At 34.6% G+C, this 20,246-nt stretch overlaps 1 pseudogene; it reads left to right on the top strand.

Annotated features, from left to right (window-relative positions):
* The first annotated feature begins 17,370 nt into the window (after positions 1-17,370).
* On the top strand, positions 17,371-18,690 carry LOC143389783 (zinc finger and SCAN domain-containing protein 26-like; annotated as a pseudogene).
* The last annotated feature ends 1,556 nt before the right edge of the window (positions 18,691-20,246 follow it).

Below are 20,246 nucleotides of genomic sequence, written 5' to 3'. Positions count from 1 at the left end.
ATTTTCCCAGAGGACTAAAACTGAAATTAACATAAATAGTAATATGAATATCTCATTAAATAAATGAGATTAAATGAACAGCATTTATGTAATGTAAAATGAGAGGGCTTTTGATAGAAGGATATGGTAAAATTCAAAGCTTAGTTAATTCTTGCATATACATCAGCACACAGAAACATTAAATCATACACATGCACATTCACACACATACACACACACGCACACACACACTTGTATGAATACAGAAAAACAAGAACAGGCACACCCAGACACCTATCCTGTACTTCTGTGAAAAGATATCCTTAGACCAAGATGCATGTATCTTTTATGTTTATTATTACTGTGGACAATCGTTCCCAGGTTCAATTATTCATTTAAAGGTCTATCAGGTTCCCCAGGGTAACACATGCCTGTAATCCCAGTGGCTCTTAGTGGCTGAAACAGGAGGAAATCCAGTTCAAAGCCAGCCTCAGCAAAGGGGAAATGCTAAGTAACTCAGTGAGACCACCTCTAAATTAAATACAGAAAGGGAACTGGAGATGTAGCTCTGTGGTTGTGTGCCCCTGAGTTCAATCCCCAGTACCCAAAGAGCAAGAATAGAACAACAGGTTTATCAGAACTCAGAAAGGTATTCTGGTCATGGCTACTGTTTACTGTAGTGAAAGGAAACATTAAAATCAGCAATAGTAAAAGGCACATAGAGTGGAGTTTAATACAGATTTGTTAACAATTCTTTATGTCTTTGCCCAGCAGAGTATATTTGGATAGTGCCTAATTCTCCTATCAATGGTGTGTGGTATGACAATAAACACAAAGTATTATATATTGGTAAAATTCACATCATTCTGGTGCTGGGGATTTTAATACAGGATTGTTTACATGGGCATGGCTCAAGCTCCTTCTGAGATCAAGCTGATACTGCAAGTTCCAAAGGTCCCACAGTAAACCACTTTGTGAGTGCAAACTATTTGTCAAGGTTCAAGTACTCAAGTGAACAAAGATACTTTTATTATGTATAATACACCAAAGTCCTAGAGATTATTTCCCTGGTGTGCAGCAAAAGCAAAACTTTTTAATGTGTACAGTTTCAACAATCCAGACCCAATGAATTAATCCTTTAGTGCACAGTATATTTTATATTAATATGTGCAATTAGCAATGTCAACTTTGTATGATAGAACATAATTTCTATTCATATATGAATTTGTTGGACTATTTTCCTGATTTTTTTTTACTAATATCCTTCTATATTACCACTGAAATTCCAGCATAGCCTAAGGCATGCAGTAAAACTGAATATATTACCTAAGTAAATTGATTAATTTATGCTAAATATATTTTAAATCTCTGAATAATGAGTTTAAATTAAAATAATAGTATTTATAGAACAATATTTGAATTAATAGAACAAAACAAACAGGCCCTAAGATTCTGCACTTTTGCTACAGCTAAATATAAATTAATTATGAAAATTGTTCAAAAATCAAATGAGAGAAGGCAAACAAAATTATATTCTATCACTGATATATACAAAATAAATGTTGAAGAGATACAGCAAGATGCCAGTTGACTCAGATCTCCAGGTATTTATCCCTTCACAGACACATTAGTTTGAGTTCCTATTCATATATCAAACCACCTTCCCAAGAGCTAAAGAAATCAGGTGAGAGACCATGGAACTGGATTTAGTGTAATAAATAAGAAAAGTGCATTGAACAAGGCAGAAAAGAGTTACTGGCATCACTGCTTTCCCAATTTCAAGCAGACTCCAGAGAAACACCTCCTGGATAGAGGAGAAAGAATGTGTTAAGTCCAAGCACAAGACCTGAAGCTGAGCACCAGGCCTGCCGTGCTGAAACTGGAACTGGATCCTGGGCACAGCCACACAACTCTTGTCCCAAGGCAATACCCACCCACTGATCCCCTGGAACTGCATTTACCAGACAGCTGTCTCCACTACCCTTCCTTCAACTTCATACAGCAGGGAGATTCGCCACTGGGGAGCAAGGCACAGAAGCTAACAGAGGACTTTATCTTCCAGCTCAGTGCTAGACTGCTGTGGTGAGATCCAACATCAGGAAGAAAGAAAGGCCCCTGAACAGGTCAGAGCTCACAGGGAGGCTCTAGATCTGCCCTGACTCATGAAGGAAGAAAACCTGGACAGATCAATACAATTAATGAAAATGAATTAGGAAAACAAAACAAAGTTTTACATCAAAGAAAAACCCAGGACCAGATAGTTTCACTGTTGTGTTCTACCAAACTTTTAAAGAACAAGTGGCAATTGTTCTTAAATTATTACCCCCCCCCCCCCAAAAAAAACCACTTTTGAGGAGGCAATTCTTCCAAATACATTTCATGAGGACAGCATTACCTTGATACAAAAACAAGGCAAAATAAATAAATAAATAAATAAATAATAATAAAAAATAAAATTGTGTAGCAAACTGAATCCAATAGAACATTACAAATAGTTTCCATTTTCATGAAGTGAGTTTCATCCCAGGGATTGAAGAAGATTTTAAAATTTACAAATCATAATTTTAACACACAGAATGAAGGACAAAACCCATATCATCTCAGTAAATACATAACAGGCGTTAGACAAAATTTAACATGCTTCATAATAAAGATCTTGAAAAATTAGTTGTGAAAGGAATGTGCTTCAGCAGATTAAAGCCCATATAAAATAAGCTAGTAGCTAATATTTGGTAAATGTCAGAAAAGCTGAAAGTTTCTCTCTAATATGTGGAAGAAGACAAGTTGCCCACTTCCACCACTTGAATTCAAAATACATCAGAATTCCTAGCCAGAGTAATTAAATGAAACAAAGTAATAAAAGTTATTTGAATTGGAAAAGAGGAATAGTTGCTATTTGTAAATGACATAATCTTCGATGTAGAAAACCTTGAAGATGCCACCCAATACTATTACATCTAATAAAATAATTCAGCAAAATTGCAGATACAAAATCAACATACAAAAGTCAGTCACATTGCTATATGCCAATGTAAATTGCCTAATATAGAAATCAAGAAAGCAATCCCATTTATAATAGCTACAAAAATAAAATAAAGTACTTTAGAATCAATTTAACCTAAGAAGTTAAAGAAATTTACCATGAAAATTTTAAACACTGAAGAGTACTCCCAATGGAAAGACATCCCATGATGATAAGTTGAAAAATCAATACTGATAAAATGCCCAAATTATCTAAAATGATTTGCAGATTCAATGCAATTCCTATCAAAATACCAACCATATTCTTTAAGATCTAGGGAAATTATCCTAAAATTTGTATGTATACACACACACACACACACACATACACACACAATAAAAACCTTTAAAGCAGGTCTTGAATAAAAATAATAAATCTGAAGACATTATGCTATTTTACTACAAAATATAATATAAAATTATAGTAATTAGAACAGCATTATTCTGGCATAAAAACAAATCTATAGACAAATTTATCAGAATGCATAGCATAGAAATAAATTCATAAATCTACAGTCAACAGATCTTCGACAGATATGCTAAGAATATTCTTTGGAGAAAGGATAGTCTTTTTTTTTGTAACTTCCTTATTTTTATTTTACATAAGCATAAAATTTAAAAAAAAAAAACTTTTTGTTTTGAAGTAATTACAGATTCACAGGGAGTTACATAGATAGGATGGAAAGGCCCCCCTGCACCATTCATCCAGTGTCCAACAATAGTTTAATCGCACATAAATATAATACAATATCAAAACAAGGAAATCAACCATCCTACAATATGGAAACAATAGATCTTTCATTTTTCTTATTTTTTTAACTTGTCCTTTTTAGTTTACATGACAGCAGAATGTATTTTGACATATCATACATAGAGAATAATTTCCCATTCTTTTGATTGTACATGATGTGAAGTTACCCTGGTTGTGTATTCATATATGAACATAGGAAAGTTATGTCCGATTCATTCTGTCGAGAAAGGATAGTCTTTCAATAAAGAATACTGGGGCAATCAGATATTCACCTACTAAAAACAAAAACAAAACTAAACTAGAATTCTGTCTTTCATCAGATACAAACATGTCCCCAAGTAGATTAAAGACTTAATTGTAAGACCTGAAACTACTAAAAGAAAACAGGAAAAATCTTGAGGATATTAGAATGTGTAAGCATATTTTGAAAAACACCATGAAACTACTGGAAACAAAATTTAAAACCACAACAGGGATTGCATCAAAGTAAAAAGTTCTGCACAGAAAAGGGAGAGTCAATATAGCAATGACAATGCTACAAATTGAGAGCAAATATTTGCCAAATATATTTCTAACAGAAATCAATACCTAAAACACATGGAACTCCAAAAGTCAATAAAAGTAATACAACAGTCTGATTTAGAATGGGCAATAGAGGTAAAAAGACATTTCTCAAAAGCAGCCATAGAAATGACCAACAGGTATAGGTTAGGTTCAATAACACTAATCATCAGGGAAATGCAAATCAAAACCATAATGAGCTATTACGTTAGTTCAGTAAGAATGGCTATTTTCAAAAATTAAAAGAATAGGAAGCTGGAGATAATGTGAAAGAAAGAGAATCCTTTGCACACTAGTGGTGGGAATACAAATAGACACAGCCATCATGGGAAATAGGACAAAGGACCTTCAGAAAACTAAACATGGAAATACCATATGACCTATCAATCAAACTACAGGGTACATAATCAAAAGAAATGAAATTTGTCATGTTGAAGAGACATCCGCAGTTTCGTGTGTATGAAATCATTAATAATCAACAATAAATGGGATCAACTGAAGGGTGCCATGAAGTTATGAATGGATAAAGAAAACATGGTAGATACACGAAATGGAATACTAAATAGCCATGAAAAAGAATGAAATTCTGTCACTCTGACAATGTGGATGGACTTGGTGATTATTATGTTAAGTGAAATGAGCCAGACACGGACAAATATTGCATGATCTTACTCACACGTAGAATGTAAAAAAAGCCAATCTCATATAACTTGAGCATAGAATGGTAGTTCCCAGAGGCTGGGAAGAGTGGTGGGGAGGGAAGGATGGGAAAGGTTGATCAAGAGTGCTAAGTTACAGTTGGACAGAATAAGAAGCTCTGATGTACTATTTCACACAGGGTGAAAATAGACGACAATGATGTACCACACATTTGATAAAGCTAGAGAAAAGATTTTAGGTTTTCCCCATAATAAAATGATAAATATTTGAGAGGCAGATATGTCTAACCTGAATTAAACATTATTTACCATATAAAAACATTACATCACTCCTTTGAAACATACATTTTTGTGATTTGTGTATTAAAAAGAAATCTAATTGATAAAAATATAAAAAGATGTTTAACATTCAACTTGACCTGAGGTTGATGATATGAAGATCTAGAAATTTGGTTCTCTCAATTATCTTTACATTTAGCCTATTCCCTGGGAGTAGTAAAAGTAATCAGCATTACAAACACTTAATAGGGTGCTTTTACCTCCAGGCACAGTACTAAAAATATTGCTATGATTGTTATCTAACCCTTATAACAGATCTGTGAGTTCGATTGCATTATTTTCATTTTAATGATGATAAAAGTGAGATCTACATTGTTTGCTTGGTACTTCCAATCTTCTCAATACAAAATATTTTTTTTAATCCTGTAATATTCACTTCAATAAATGATTTCAATTATCTAGTGTATAGTAGCATTTCATCTATAAAAATAGTGGCTTGAAACAACCATCGTTTATGTTGTTCAGGATTCAAGGGTTTGTGGGGCTTTAGTAAGAGGCTGTTTTGCTCCACCCCATTGGTTAATGCTGCTCACTCATCTGCCCTTGGATGACAGCCTGGAAGGCTTACAGGTTCTAAGAATCCTTCACCCTGTGGTTTCATCCTGCTGGCTTCCCCACAAACTGGCTTGCCTGCTTCACAGTATGTTGGTGTCCACGTTGCGTTTTCTCACATGGTAGCTGACTTGAGGAGGAAGGAAGCAAAACCTACCAGTCTTTTGCAAGTAGAGCCTCGAGAGTTCTTAATTCCCACTAGAACAATTCCACCAGGCAAAGCAAGTCAGCCTACACTTAGGAAAAAGTAAGTAGAATTCACATCTCCAAGGGTGGAACTGCAAATATGTGTACGGATGAGAAGCATTGCTGAGGGCCATTTTCTGAAACTCTTGACCCACAGATCCTACTCTTTGTTTTTAAAGTGGAAAATGAATGTGAAAAACAAACACAGGAAAGAATAAAGGAATATAAGTGTCTACATAGCACAAACACTAATATTTTAAGAAGAAATTTGAATGGGATTTACATATTCTGTTTGTTTTTGTATGTTCATATGGGATCAAGAACGTATTCTAGGAGGAGGAACTTGGGCAAAGCCCAGTAGAAAAAAAAAATAGTATTGGAAGACTATTCACAAATCAATAAAAATGAAACACACAATGCCAGGGAGTGTGCATTCAGCATGCAAGGAATGATACAGAAGGAATAAAATACAGAAGATTTTGAATGGCAGGCTGAGAATTTAAAGTTGACATTTTTACCCAGAACCATTCCTAGGTTTACTTTTTTAAACAAAACAGAACACTATAACCAAAAAAATATTTGAGGAGAAGTTACTTTTGACTCAGAGCTACCCAATTCTTGTCAAATGTTTGATCTGTTTTGAACACATATATCTATGCTCTTGAAAGGTGATGACAAGAGTTTTGGGCAAGCATGTTTATGAAGCTGCCAGACATAAATTCTGCCTGCGCCTTGGTATATACAGGAAAAGGGTTTGAAGCATTCTTCAGAAAGTAAAAGTGTGCAATATAATACCAAAAAAAAAAAAAAAAAAAAAGAACTCTAGTCCCGGTTTTATAAAATTAAGATCTAAGCAAACTTAGATAAATCTGTGTGAAAAATGAGTGCCAATTATCTAATAAGTGTCGTTAATATGAATAGTTAATGACCTTTTTTATTTTTATTTTTTATTTTTTTTTATTTTATTATTTTTTTTTACTGAGTGACCCCATCCCCTATGGTCACATAGTTTCAGCAAGAAAAATGCCAGCTGGACTCAGAACCTCAAACACAGAAAATTTCATAGAAAATACATTGAGTAAGTGGTTATTTATTTTTGATTGAAGGATGAAGTCAGTGATTTGAAACAATTGAAAACTCACAAAGACATCTGAAGCATTTGAAATACAACACAAATTGTCTGTGGTTGATTTATATAATAGATGTGTGTATTGTTCCTACTCATTGGTAACTATTCTAAATTGCATTCATAAGTGAGAATAAGAACTCTGTGAGGAATGCTTTACTATTACCACATTATACAAGTGAGGAAACTGAAGACTGGAAAACTTTGGAAATTTGTGCAAAGTCACATGTTTAATGGCAAAACAGGTTTAAAATCCACAAATTTGGCATCCCAAGCCTAAACATGTAACTACTACACCATTTCTTCTTCAAAGTTTCTACTCAGTTTTATTTTTAAGGGGCAATTTTTATTTAACAAAGATACCAAACCTTTATTTAACAAAGGTTTATTGAGTATTACTTTGTGTCAGACACTATTCTGAGTGAGAGACACAGCAGCAGCAAACCAAAGATAGTCAAAAATTGCTATACTCTTGGAACACATGCTCTAGTCTGATAAGAAAAGGAATAAAAATAAATAAATCAGCCAGATCATTCCACAATATCAAGAGCTTCAAGGGTCACATTATAGTGGCACCCCTTTCTCCATAGAAAAGTCTTAACTGGGCTTCTCCAGAAATCTTCACCATGACCGATTTTAGGACTGTCAGCAAAAGAGTTTCTACAAAAGAGTTCAGTGTTGATAAACTTTCAATTTTTGTGTTGCCTTGTTTACTTGGCCACTGGCTGGGAAGAAATCAGCACTCCACATGCTGGACACCCCCTTACTAGTTTTTCACAAACATGTATCCAGTATAGTAGTTTGTAGAAATGTGTAAACAAGGCCTCTGGCCTTGAGCTGGGGCTTCACAGAGATGTCTACATTTCTAAGATAAGAGAAGTTACCAATTGGGCTCCATGGTAACAGCTGGCAGAGGAAGGAAAGAAAGGGGAGAAGAAGCTCTCCCCTTCTCAGGTGCTGTCCTTGAAGTGTCAACTTGCCCAGAACAGTGGAAGAAAAAGCTGCTTTTATGTGAACTTCTGCAGACTGTGAACTTCTGAACCCCTCCCCTTACATGTTGGGTATAAAACTCTGAAACTACCTGAACTCGGGGTTAGGATTAATTGATTACAGCATAAGCTGTGCCCTCTGAACCTGGCTGCAGCCAAATAAAACTGTTTCCTACTATCTTTGGTGCATTGCCTGGTCTGCCCCTATAACAACATATTATGAATGAAGCTGGATCCCTTCGTAGTAGTTGGTCAGAAAGTCTCTTCAAGGAGATGTGAATATAGTTGAGAACAAACTAATGAGGAGTCATATTTTAAAATTCAGGAAAAGAAGGCTTTTGGCAGAAGTAACTGCAGGTGCAAAGATGGAATGGATGTGGTATGTTCAAGAAACTAAAAGAAAGTGAGTGTAGTTAGAATAAAGAAGAAGAAGGGAATTGTAATGTCATGAGGCTGCAAACAGAAGCAGACAACAGACTGTGTTGTACCCTATAAGCCATAATCGCGGTGATAGAAGCTTATTCTAAGGGCCTAGACAAACCACAGGGAACATTTTAAGTAGAAAAGCATTACTACTTAAAGTTAAATTTGTTATTTTTCTGTCTTAGTGATGAGGATTAAATGGCAAGAGGTCAGAAAAGTTACCAAAACTAAAGGTATGATATTCCACTCTCTCCACTGCTAACTTTTAAGTCTTTTATTTATTTATTTTTTTTGGTGGGGGGAATACTGGGGATTAAATTCAGAGGCACTCAAACTGCTGAGCTACATCTCCAGTCCTATTTTGTATTTTATTTAGAGACAGAGTCTCACTGAGTTGCTCAGCACCTCACCATTGCTGAGGCTGGCTTTGAACTCATAATCTTCCTGCCTCAGCTTCCTGAGCTGCTGGTATTAAGCCTTGCTGGGACCAAGGCTTGCGCCTGGTTTAATATATTACACAGCTTCATAGATTGTGAAGGAATAGTCAGTCTAGGCACATCTGTATTAGTACCCATTGATGCAGGGGGAAATATGAAACCTTCAGTTCAGAGACATGCTATTTGAGCCTATTGAGTTCACTTCTCCCCTTTAGAGAGACCATATATATAACTGGCTCTATGCCCAGGGTCTCAAGAGAGAAAACCCAAGTTCAAACCCCAGCTCCAACACTTAGTAGCTCAATTCCCTTGGGTACTGTATTTAACATCCTTAAGCCACAGTTTTTTAGTTATTAAAAGTAAAAATATAATAATACTCCCCTTCTGGATTCATTCCTAAACTGATATAATGATTACAATCAATTTTATTTTATTTTTAAGAAGTTAATTATTGACAAGGACAATTTGCTTTGGACTTAATTAAAACACACTTAAAGTTTTAAATTATCTTTATGCTCCTTCAAGTATCCAATTTGCATTTCTACTCATCAGAAGTTATGAAAATATAAAAGAAGTGCTTTTAATGAAAGTATTTATATAAATGGAGAATAGACAGTGGAGTTCAGCATATCTCTAAGAACTCTATTATACTGCTTTTATTTATAAACCATGAACAGAATAGGAAATGTCTTTAGATTTCACAGGTGCTGAGTGCAGATGCTGTTAAATAGGTGCTATTCTGAAATGCACAGCTTGTCACTAAGTATACTGAGCTAAAATTAAGCAAAAAATGGAGGGACCCTATTGTGCACTGAATAGCATGATGACATGACTTTGCTATTGATGAATGGGCTCATCCAGCCATAAAGAGTAAAAATGTTAACTGCGGTATTAGGTTTTTATTGGCCGTGACCAAAATACCTGACAAGAACAAATTAGCAGAGAAAAAGTTTATTTTGGCTTATGGGTTCAGAGTTTCTGTCTGTGGTTGGCCAGGTCCTGATGAGAAACAGCACATCATGACAGACTATATGGTGTGGTGGAGGGAAGTTCCTCAGCTCATGGAAGCCAGGAAGCAGAGAGAAAGGAATAAATTAAAGTCCTCAAATAAATTAAAGTAGGGACATCTGCAATGACCTACTTCCTCCAGCCATATCCCACTTGCCTATAGTTACCACCCAGGGATTCATTCAAATTATTAAACCACCAAATGGATTAATGCACTGATTAGGTTACAGCTCTCATAATCTAATCATCTCACCTCTGAACATTGCTACTCTGTCTCCTGATCTTTTGGGGGGACATCTCATATTCAGACCATAATATGGACCCTTTTTAAGCAGTAGAGATGATTTAGCAAGAGCTGGAAAGTTGCTGCTAGGGTTCAAAGTAGAACTCTGAATAGCTTCACTTAAGTGACAAATATGAAATTAAATCAGCTTTCCAAAGTGTTGTCCAAAATTATTGAGCCATTAATTTCTTTCCTTCATTAATTGGGACTGAATAACCCAAAAATCAGTCTTGCTACTGATTTCTCTTCTTGCTTATTGCAAGATCAATAACAATATCTACTTATACCAGATATAAGGAAATGCATGAACAAGTTAACAAAACATAAAGTAAAACAGATGATAAGTGTGTTCAATTTAGTTTGCTTATTCCACTGTGCATTTTATTTTGTTTCAATAATTATGTGTTTTATATATGAAATTTGGTTAAAGTTTCTGGAGTGGAAGTTACAAAAGCTAGCTTTGCCTTGTACCTTGGTGCCAGGTCTCCTGTGGTGAGACTCTGCAACACTGTACTCAGGCTAGATCTTGTAGACAGAACCTCCGAGACTGCCCCCACCATAAAGCAGAAAATTATGTTCTTGTGGGTCAAACTCTACATATGCCAACATCATTGCCAGTGTTGCATTGGGCTCAGGATATGCTTACTCCCAAGGTTGTATAAGTTCCTTAAGCTTTGAGAGCCCGGTACTACCCAGATTTGTATCAGTCTTGGAGGTTAAATCATCAATTCTACCACCTGACCCTAACTTCATTGGGGGCAGCAGAGTTATCTCCAAGCCCGTTATCACAGACAGAGACTCTAGATTTGCTCAGGCACCAGGAAGAAAACTGTCCTGGGACAGAATCACATTTCAGCTTGTATAAGTGCCAGCTGCATTGGTACTGTGTATGCACCCATGCGACAGTGCTGATTCTTGTGACTGTGGGAAGCCACTCTCAATATAACATGGTAGCACAGTGAAGAGGAAGCTTCCATTTCATAGGTTAGTGCAGGGTAGTTAGCAAACAACTTGGTCTTGGAACAGAGTACACTGGTCCTAGTGGATTGCTTAGTTAGTGTGGCATTTGTACCCATAGATGTGGCGTACCCATAGAAACTGATCCATCAACAGTAATTTTTCCATCCTAGATTTGGGGTATTTTATTCTTGAGGCAATTTACCAAGATAATTCAGAAATTCATTTTCTATCTTCCTATTCATTGAACATTTACTTACTCTTTCCCCTGAACACCATGGGAGGGAAATATATATATTTCCAATATTAAAGACTTATTCCCCCTAAATCGAGATAAATGATTTCAGTAGTATGTGTGTGTGTGTGTGTGTGTGTGTGTGTGTGTATGTATGTATGTATATATATAAAAGTATTTTATATTTGTATATTGTATGTATTTTATCTATAGTTACTAAAGGGACAACAATAACTATACGTGGAAGATATTCTTAGAGACCCTTCAGAATAAAGGATCAATGCAGAACATTGACTTTGACACAACCCTAAAAGATCATATTTCAAAAACTCAACTCATTTACTGACTTGATTTCAAACTGAATTGGTTGGCCCAGATTGATCCCTTAGGTACTGATCTATGAGATGTTACTATAGCAAAACCTCAAAGGCTAATTCATTTTCCTAGAGGTCAGACATAAGGAATTAGATTTTTGAAAATTAAGTTAACTTCTTAGCCCATGAATAGCTAAAGCAATCTTCATAACAATGTCTTTTTGCATTCTTAGTATTATGAATACCATTGGTATTGAATGAAAGAAAATTTCAATGTCATTCCTAAATGAAGGTATTGAGAACCATTCCCAATAGTGTCAATTTACAACCTTTATGCTTGGGGACCAGAAATGCCCTTTCTTATTTGCCCCATTATCCTTGCAACAAGTCTTCTTTATGACTAATGTTACAATCCCACTGGGGACAATTGGATGTTTAATGTTCTGCTCCTGCACAGGTACACACTGGGGATAATAAAACCTTGGGACTGCTATGAAGATTACATCATATAATACAATACTTACAAATTTCCTAGCACAGTGCCTGATAGTGCCTAAGTAGATACTGAGAAACTGTTAGTGCTTTAAATGTTTTTCTCAAAAAAAGAAAACAACAATATAAAGATGGAGGGTGTTTCATTTTTCTTTCACACAATCACTCTGGGAAATCTATAAAATGGCTGAAAATTTTCAGTTCAAGCATGTCAAAATGACTTTAGTTTTTAGCTAGACTACAAAATAAACAGTGTTTATATAATATTTTCCTTGTAAATACTGGAGATATACATAAAATATTTCATCTGTAACCAGTTATAAGCATATCAAAATGAATAACAACAATGACCAAATTCCATTCTTATTATATGTAACATTTTACATAAGATTTTCTAGATTGGAATTCTTTTTTCAAGGGCAGAATATATGTTGCATTCATCTTTGTTCCCAGTGTACACCTTTTGGGAGAGTAAATTATACCATATCAAAACTGACACTGCCTTTTACAGTCAGAAACCATGTTAGAAATTAAAGGTTAGTGGTCCCTGGTCTCTGTTGCTAACATTTTTGGAATCATTATTTTTCCACATTTTCTTTCTTCCTTCATCAAAAATAATCCCAGTTCTCTTAAACCGTAGTTTTATACCATCTGATTGGCTTTGAACCTTTGAGTGATTTGTGCAAATGACATATTAATGAGCATATTGACAAAAAAAAATCCAAGAAAGATACAAATTGGAATTAATATATCTTTTTTTCAATCCATGCATGTTTAATATACTTTAATTATGATATTAACACCTAGCATCTCATTTCCCTCTGATTCCTAGAAAATTTCCTGTAATATTTATAAAACTGAAATTATATATATATATATAATTTAAATTAGAATATTGTTGTTTTCTGGGTGACAATCTTTTGAAGCATGCTTCCCCTGTTTGAACTTTGAGGTAGAACAACAAAACACTTTAGAGGCACAGTTTACACCATTTGTTCCTGGGGTGTCAGTTTTGCTGATATCATTCTGTCATGGAAAAAAAATTATCTATTTTTTCCCTTTTGTAACAATGGCTTCCTTTTGGAAAACATATAGCTCTGTAAATGTGATGAGACCAGTCAGAAAAGCAATGACAGAAAGATTTTAATGCGGGTGGCAACAGTAAGAGAACCATGTCCAGCCCTGAGAACTGAATCAGCGGCAGCTCATGAGATGCCCAGATAGAGCAGCTCATGCCTGACTCTTAAGGAAAAGAACCTTGGAATGGATGCTCAGCACCCAGAACAGGGAGACTCCTCTTCTTGCCAAGCACATATCACCTTCTCATTTTTCATAGCCTTCTCAAATATTACCTGTTTGCTTGAAGCCTGACACTAAACTTAGTTTCATAATAGCATTTATCTATGATAAATCATAGCACTGTGTGTGGCCTTGACATTCTGGCCCCACTCTATCTTCCTGCAAGGACACTAAGTACTGGCCAGTACCCCATGTATTACTGCCTATTACAGGAAGGGTCCTCTCCTGAACTGGTTCACATCCATGCCTTTACTAATTCAAACATCTCTCCATTGGACAAATCTTTCTACTTTTTATTGCCAGATACTGTTTTACACTAAATAAAACTTTAATTTTAACTCTATAACAAATGTTTTCAAAAATATTAAGAATTCACAAAGACCTTTGCTATGATCATTGCTATAGATATTCATGACTTGAGAAATAAACTTGATTTTTTAAAAGAAAAATTCCTTGAAGTTTTGTTAAAAAGTAAAATGAATTAGCCCTTCCTAGCTATACTTGCCTAATTCAGAAAGCTAGAAACTAAATTTTGGCTTTTATGTAAAGATGCAGATAAGTAAACTTTATATTCTTGCATTTAAAAAGCAACAAATACTTTTGAAAATGTAAAAATAGAAGGGAAAATAAAGATATTAATAGAGAAGATTGTCTAGAATTAAAAATATATATTTACTCATTTATCCACAAATATTTACTGAGCTTCTAATATATATTAAGGATTATCCCAAACACTTTATACATATTATTTCATTTAATCTTCAGGATGATTACAAAGCTTTTCCATTATTATTTTCAGAGTGCCAAAATCACACAGTTATTAATGGGAAGAGTCAGGATAAGGCTACTTAAATCAGAAACTGTTATCATCCACTATATCAATAGGCATAGGTGTATTTATGTACACATACTGTAAATATGCATAGATGTAAATATATAATGTAAATAGATAGTTTTATAGAGATATTATTTCCATTTGCATTGTGTTACTGATGTTATGGACTATTTTCTTACTTTTATCTGTTATTTATTTATTTTCTTTCTGGAAACTATTGAATGTATCCATCTGTGGCAATTGAGATATTCTTGCCTCACTTTGAAAAAGTCACACTGTGGGGAAATGTAAAGTATAATTCTGGAATCAAGCAATCTTCCTCTGTTATATTTAATAGCAATGCCATTTTAGGTTGTTTATTTAAATCTCAATTACCTCATGTGTAAAATGGTGCCAGTCTCCTACACTCATACTACCACAACATAGCCTGACACAAAGTACATAATTAAAACTAATCTAAATTGTTACTTGGAAATGAGTTATTCATAATATATAAAAAGATAAGATGTTTCAGATGGAATTCTGTCTTTTGGAATCCCCTATCACTGACAGCATCTAAGACTTTGCATTGCATGTAGAAGCATCCCAATAAATGTGTACAGGATTGGAGTAATTGTGTATTCAAAAAAAATAACATCTGTTCTGAACAGATTATTCTAGAATTGAAAGTCTTGAGGGATAAAATGACAAAAAAAAAATAACATTGTGATGTGGAGAGAGGAAAGATTCAGAGTAGCACAGGTTACCAATAAACTGGTAGAAGCTCAGGAACCTCAGAGGACACACACCTGCAGAATGCTTCCTGAGGATGGACTCTGGTGTTGGCCATCACACATTTACCGAAGGACACTGTGCAATGATATAAAATACAGAACCATGTGCTGAGGACTACAATTTATATTCAGTAAATTTAATTTTAGAAAGAAGTTTTAAGAACTCAATAAAAGGAATAAAAGATTTGCCTAAAGTCAGAAAAATCAGAGACAGCCAGGCAAAGTGGCACTGGTCTATAATCCCAGCAACACAGAAGGCAGGAGGATCAAAATTTTGAGTCCAGCCTCAGACACTTAAGAAGAGATTGTGTCTCAAAATTTAAAAAGAAAGAAAAAAAGAAAGATGGCAGGGAATATAGTTTAGTAGTAAAGCACCAAGTTTGACCCCCAGTACCAAAAATAAAGATTTTAAAAATCAGAGAGAAGATGTGAACACCTACATTGAAAATAAACATCAAATAAGTCTATCAACACCTATCAACTGTTTTTTTTTCATTGCCATAGTTTCAAACATGGTAGAACTGGTTAGAAATTACAAAATACAAAGTGCTTTAATTTGAAGTACTATATGCAAATGCTTAGGTCAATGCTGAATTCATTGAAAGCAATAGATAAATGTCATTTATTCCTATTCTTCTTTAAGGAAACAGTATTTATTTTCAAATCAGTTGCATCCATTCCCAACCCATTATTTGAAAACATGTCTTCTATTCTTAGATGTATTTGCTTATAAAATTTCAATATTTTAATAATTTATTTTATATAAGCACTCATAATTAATTTATGCTATTCAAATACATGTAATTTTCTTTTAAGAACAATTTAATTAATAGATTCTCCTTCACTTCCCATAAGCAAGGCTTATTTTATCCTTTGAAAAACCATTGTTATATGTATTTCAATGAATTCATTTTTATTTAAGAATCATATTGATTATTAGAAAGAAAATCTCAAAAATGTAGTATTATTTTAATCTATATTGCATAAATTTAGAAAAGTTCATTCTTTTGATAAAAAATGAACATTTTATGGTTGACAATATTTTTTATTTGGTGCAAAGAAATGTCTGAAGGATATTTAAACTAAGAATTTTCACATTTTAAATTATTAATAGGATTTTTCCATGTCAGAAGCATACTTCATTATTTCTAGAATTATTTTTTTCTATTGTACAGGATAGTAGTATCTCTGCTACATTTATTTATGAAATTTTATATTTCAAATTTATGTTAATTACAAATTTGGATGCTAGTCTACAGTAAGGCAACACAATAGTTATAAGAAAATATGCTCAAATAACACCTCTTTCTTAGTTCCCAATATCTCATCTGAGAGGGTAAATTATTGATTAATCAGTACTAACTGTATGAGCCTCAAATGGCTTGGTGAAGCTGTATTTCTTCATTTTCACTTTCTCTATTGAAATATAATAAAGTTTTGTAGGATATAATGTTGTGCTTTTTGTTTATTTGTTTTTCCTGGTTACCATACACTTAGAGAATCTCATCACTGCACCAAAAGTAGGGGGCACTTGAGACAGAGATACATGCTTTTCTTATACTCTTTGACAGTTTCATTGAGAAAAAATTCGCTTGCGCATACAAAGTAGAAGAGTCTCAACCACACTTCTTCCTTGTTAAAATTAAAAACAAAAGACAACTGCAACCATGATAACTTTACGATAGCATTAGAAGCCCAGATGGTGACATCCAGATCTCTGCATCAGCCCTTTTTATAGGATGCTTGACTCCTTCCTCCTGGTGTGGCAAATGTATTCTGCCTACACTCAGGTGACCTCTCAACAGGATGATTCACAAATATCTACCCTTGTATCATTACATCCTGATCCTGTTTTCTTTTCTCTTCCCAATTCCCAATTTCATGTAGTCAATTAATTGAGGATACTTGCCGATCAATATAAGGATCTGTTCAAAGGGGAGGATACAGAGCCATGAATGTATCTACATAGTTAATGCCACATAAAGATATCCAGGATCTTGGGAGATGAAACTGCACTGGGGAGTGAGAACTAACTCTCTGTGAAAAACTGAACAATGTGTTCCAGAGCTGCTGGCTGCCCCTGCAGGACTTTGGTCTGAGTATTCCTTAAAAGAAAAGTCTCCAAAGCTGAGCAGTCTGAAGTAGGGGATGATGACCACAATTAGGTTCAAACTGCAAGGAAATAGGAAAGGCCTTGGACAGAAACCATTTTGCAAATAATCCAGGCAGTTGTGCAGTGAAGAAATCATAGAACCTTTGAGAGACTTTGAGCCAACTATTCAAGATCTGCTAACAGTGGCTGAGCCTGAGACTCAATCCAATAACAGATCCTAGAGCTGCTGGTATTCCAGCAGTTCCCAGCCCATGGAGTCCCAGGCCCAAGTGCAAGACCATTAACTAGAGAATGGGGAAGACCTGGTTGCTCTACTGGAAGATTTAGGGCAGGAGTATGGAGAAACAGGACAAGATGAGACCAAAACCAGGCAAAGAAATAAATTCTTGTGGAAGGAAAAGCCCATCTGAAAAGAATGTAAGAACAGCAGGTCCTGCCCAAGCATGAAGTTCAAAACCTGAGAAGGAGAAGGGTGAAGAGACAAAGCTTGAGAATGGGAATCTTGTTTTGGTGACAGACTCTTATGGAAGATTGGAATCATCTAGGAACATATCTGAACCTATAGAGGTTCCTTATGAAGACTCTGATTTGGGAAGGAAGCAGGCCAAGCCCAAGGAGAAGATTGACTACAAATGCTCAGAATATAGGGAAAGATTTATCCAGCATTCAGACCTGATTGAACATAAAATTGTACACATGAAAAAAAAGCTCGGCGAATATGAAGAGTGTCAGAGTTCAGCTCTTACTGGACCTCAGAAATTTTTTCTAGTGAGAAAGGTCATCAGTGCCACAAATGTGGGAAAGTCTTTCAGAGTAGTTCACATCTCATCAGACATCAGAAAATTAATCTTTGGCAAGAAGGCTTATCAGTGCCAAGAGCATGGAAAACGGTTTAGCCAGAATGCAGGCCTTTTCGAACATCTCAGAATCCATACTGGAGAAAAACCTTATCAATGTATCCATTATGCAAAGAACTTTAGGTGCAACTTTCACCTTAATGGACACCAGAGATATCAGAGTCAGGAGGAACTTTGTGAGTGTAAGGAATGTGGAAAAACTTTGAGTCAGGCCTTGCTCCTCACACACCATCAGAGAATCCATAGTCACTCCAAAGGCCATCAGTGTAATGAGTGTAGGAAAGCCTTCAGTTTGACCTCACACCGTATTCAACACCACGGGATTCATACTGGAGAAAAGACCTTTTAAATGTAACAGACGCCAGAAAGCATTCCAACTTAACCCAATGAGCATATAAGAATCCACAATAAGAAAAGCCCTATGAGTGTAACGAGTGTGGAGAAGCCTTCCGACAGAAGTCAGGTGTCTTTCATCATCGGAGACATCACCACAAAGGCTAACTAGCTTGATGAGGTGTTCTCTCCTTGTAGAACATCAGAAAGTATACATTGACAAGCAAGCTGCAGTTTGGAAGAAGTTATTCTGGCCCACATTAGAATTCTTAGGGGCTGGTTAGAAGCTGTTTGCCTCCATGCCCTATCCTTTGCTTTCCTTGAAGTTTGTTTTGGATCCCAATAATTTCACCCTACACAGTACACTGAGATCAGAGTTAAACAGAATTGTTCCGTACAAGAATTTCAGAATTTTTAATGTGCTAAATGAATGATCATGTATCGCCAAGAAATAGCCTCATCACTGAATAAGGTCTTTGAAATTAGCAGCAAATCAAATGTTCACTGATTTACAGACTTGTGCTGAACAAGGGCAAGTTGATATTTTTGCAAATGACATAGCAACAGACTCCTATAAAACTAATGATCTTTGGAAATTTAAAAAAAAAAGATATCTTGGATCTTAAATTTTGTTGTTGTTGTTGTTGTTTTTATTTTACTCCAAGAAAAAAACATTTTAGTAAAACCAATTACGTGAAAGAGAGTACATGTTTGTCCTTAATATTGAAACAGGACTTCTTCATTTAGTAGACTATGATATAGGCAGTTATTTGAAGAGTTTTATTTTTCTAAGGGAATTCTAGAATAAAGATAGATCTTTGATTATTTTCTTATTAGATAATAAACATGTTTTGAGTATTTATTTAAAGACTGTTTGGTCCTATGATAAGGGTGGTTATAGTACAAAACTGGTGTTATTAACCTACTTCCCATGACTTATTTCTAAGCTCAAAATAACTTTTATTATGGGAAAAATATGGACTATTTTGTAACTTACTAAAATCTAAGTCTGTGAGTCATATGCTACCAAGCATTCCATTTTTAGAATCTCATTTAAGAATGTGCAGCTTTTTTTCCTTTTCCTTTCACCTTGAAAAAAAGGACTTTTTTTTTTAAAGAAATCTGATTACCTCTATAATTTGAAAGGAAAGACACTTTGCTCTAAAAGATTTTGATAACTTTTTATCCAGAATCAAATAGAGTTTTACACTTCAAAAACTAATTTAAGAGTGAATAGATTAAGAGAACGGCACAGAAAGTTTAAAATATTTGGTTCATCAAGAGGAACTTCTGAAATTAATTTAACTTCACATAAGAAAATGATTATTTTGAAAATGTTTTAATTCCTTTTAAATTTTTCTTTTCTAATGTATTTTTTTTTCTCTAAGCAGAAGGGAAAATAACAATCCATAATTTATCTAAAGTCTCTTTATAAATCACAATACCTGGGTGATGTAGATAGTTTATTTGTATCAGTCAAATGCAAGAAATGCTTCCTAGGTGTAAGAAACTCTGAAATTGTCTGATTTAAATTTTTGCTTATTTATTAAATATATTAACCTCTAAATTTCTTGTTAATTTGCGTCTTTCCTTCTAAAATGAAAAAAATGTATACTAAGGCTAGACACATACATTTGAATTATAAACTCTATGAAAAAGGCGTGAATTGTACCAAAATTTCTTTATTTACCTAACAATTACATTTTAATCATGAAGATTGAAAT

This window comes from Callospermophilus lateralis, chromosome 2 (assembly GCF_048772815.1).
Source record: "Callospermophilus lateralis isolate mCalLat2 chromosome 2, mCalLat2.hap1, whole genome shotgun sequence".
Classification (NCBI taxonomy): Eukaryota; Metazoa; Chordata; class Mammalia; order Rodentia; family Sciuridae; genus Callospermophilus; species Callospermophilus lateralis.
This window is presented reverse-complemented; position numbering and strand designations above follow the sequence as displayed.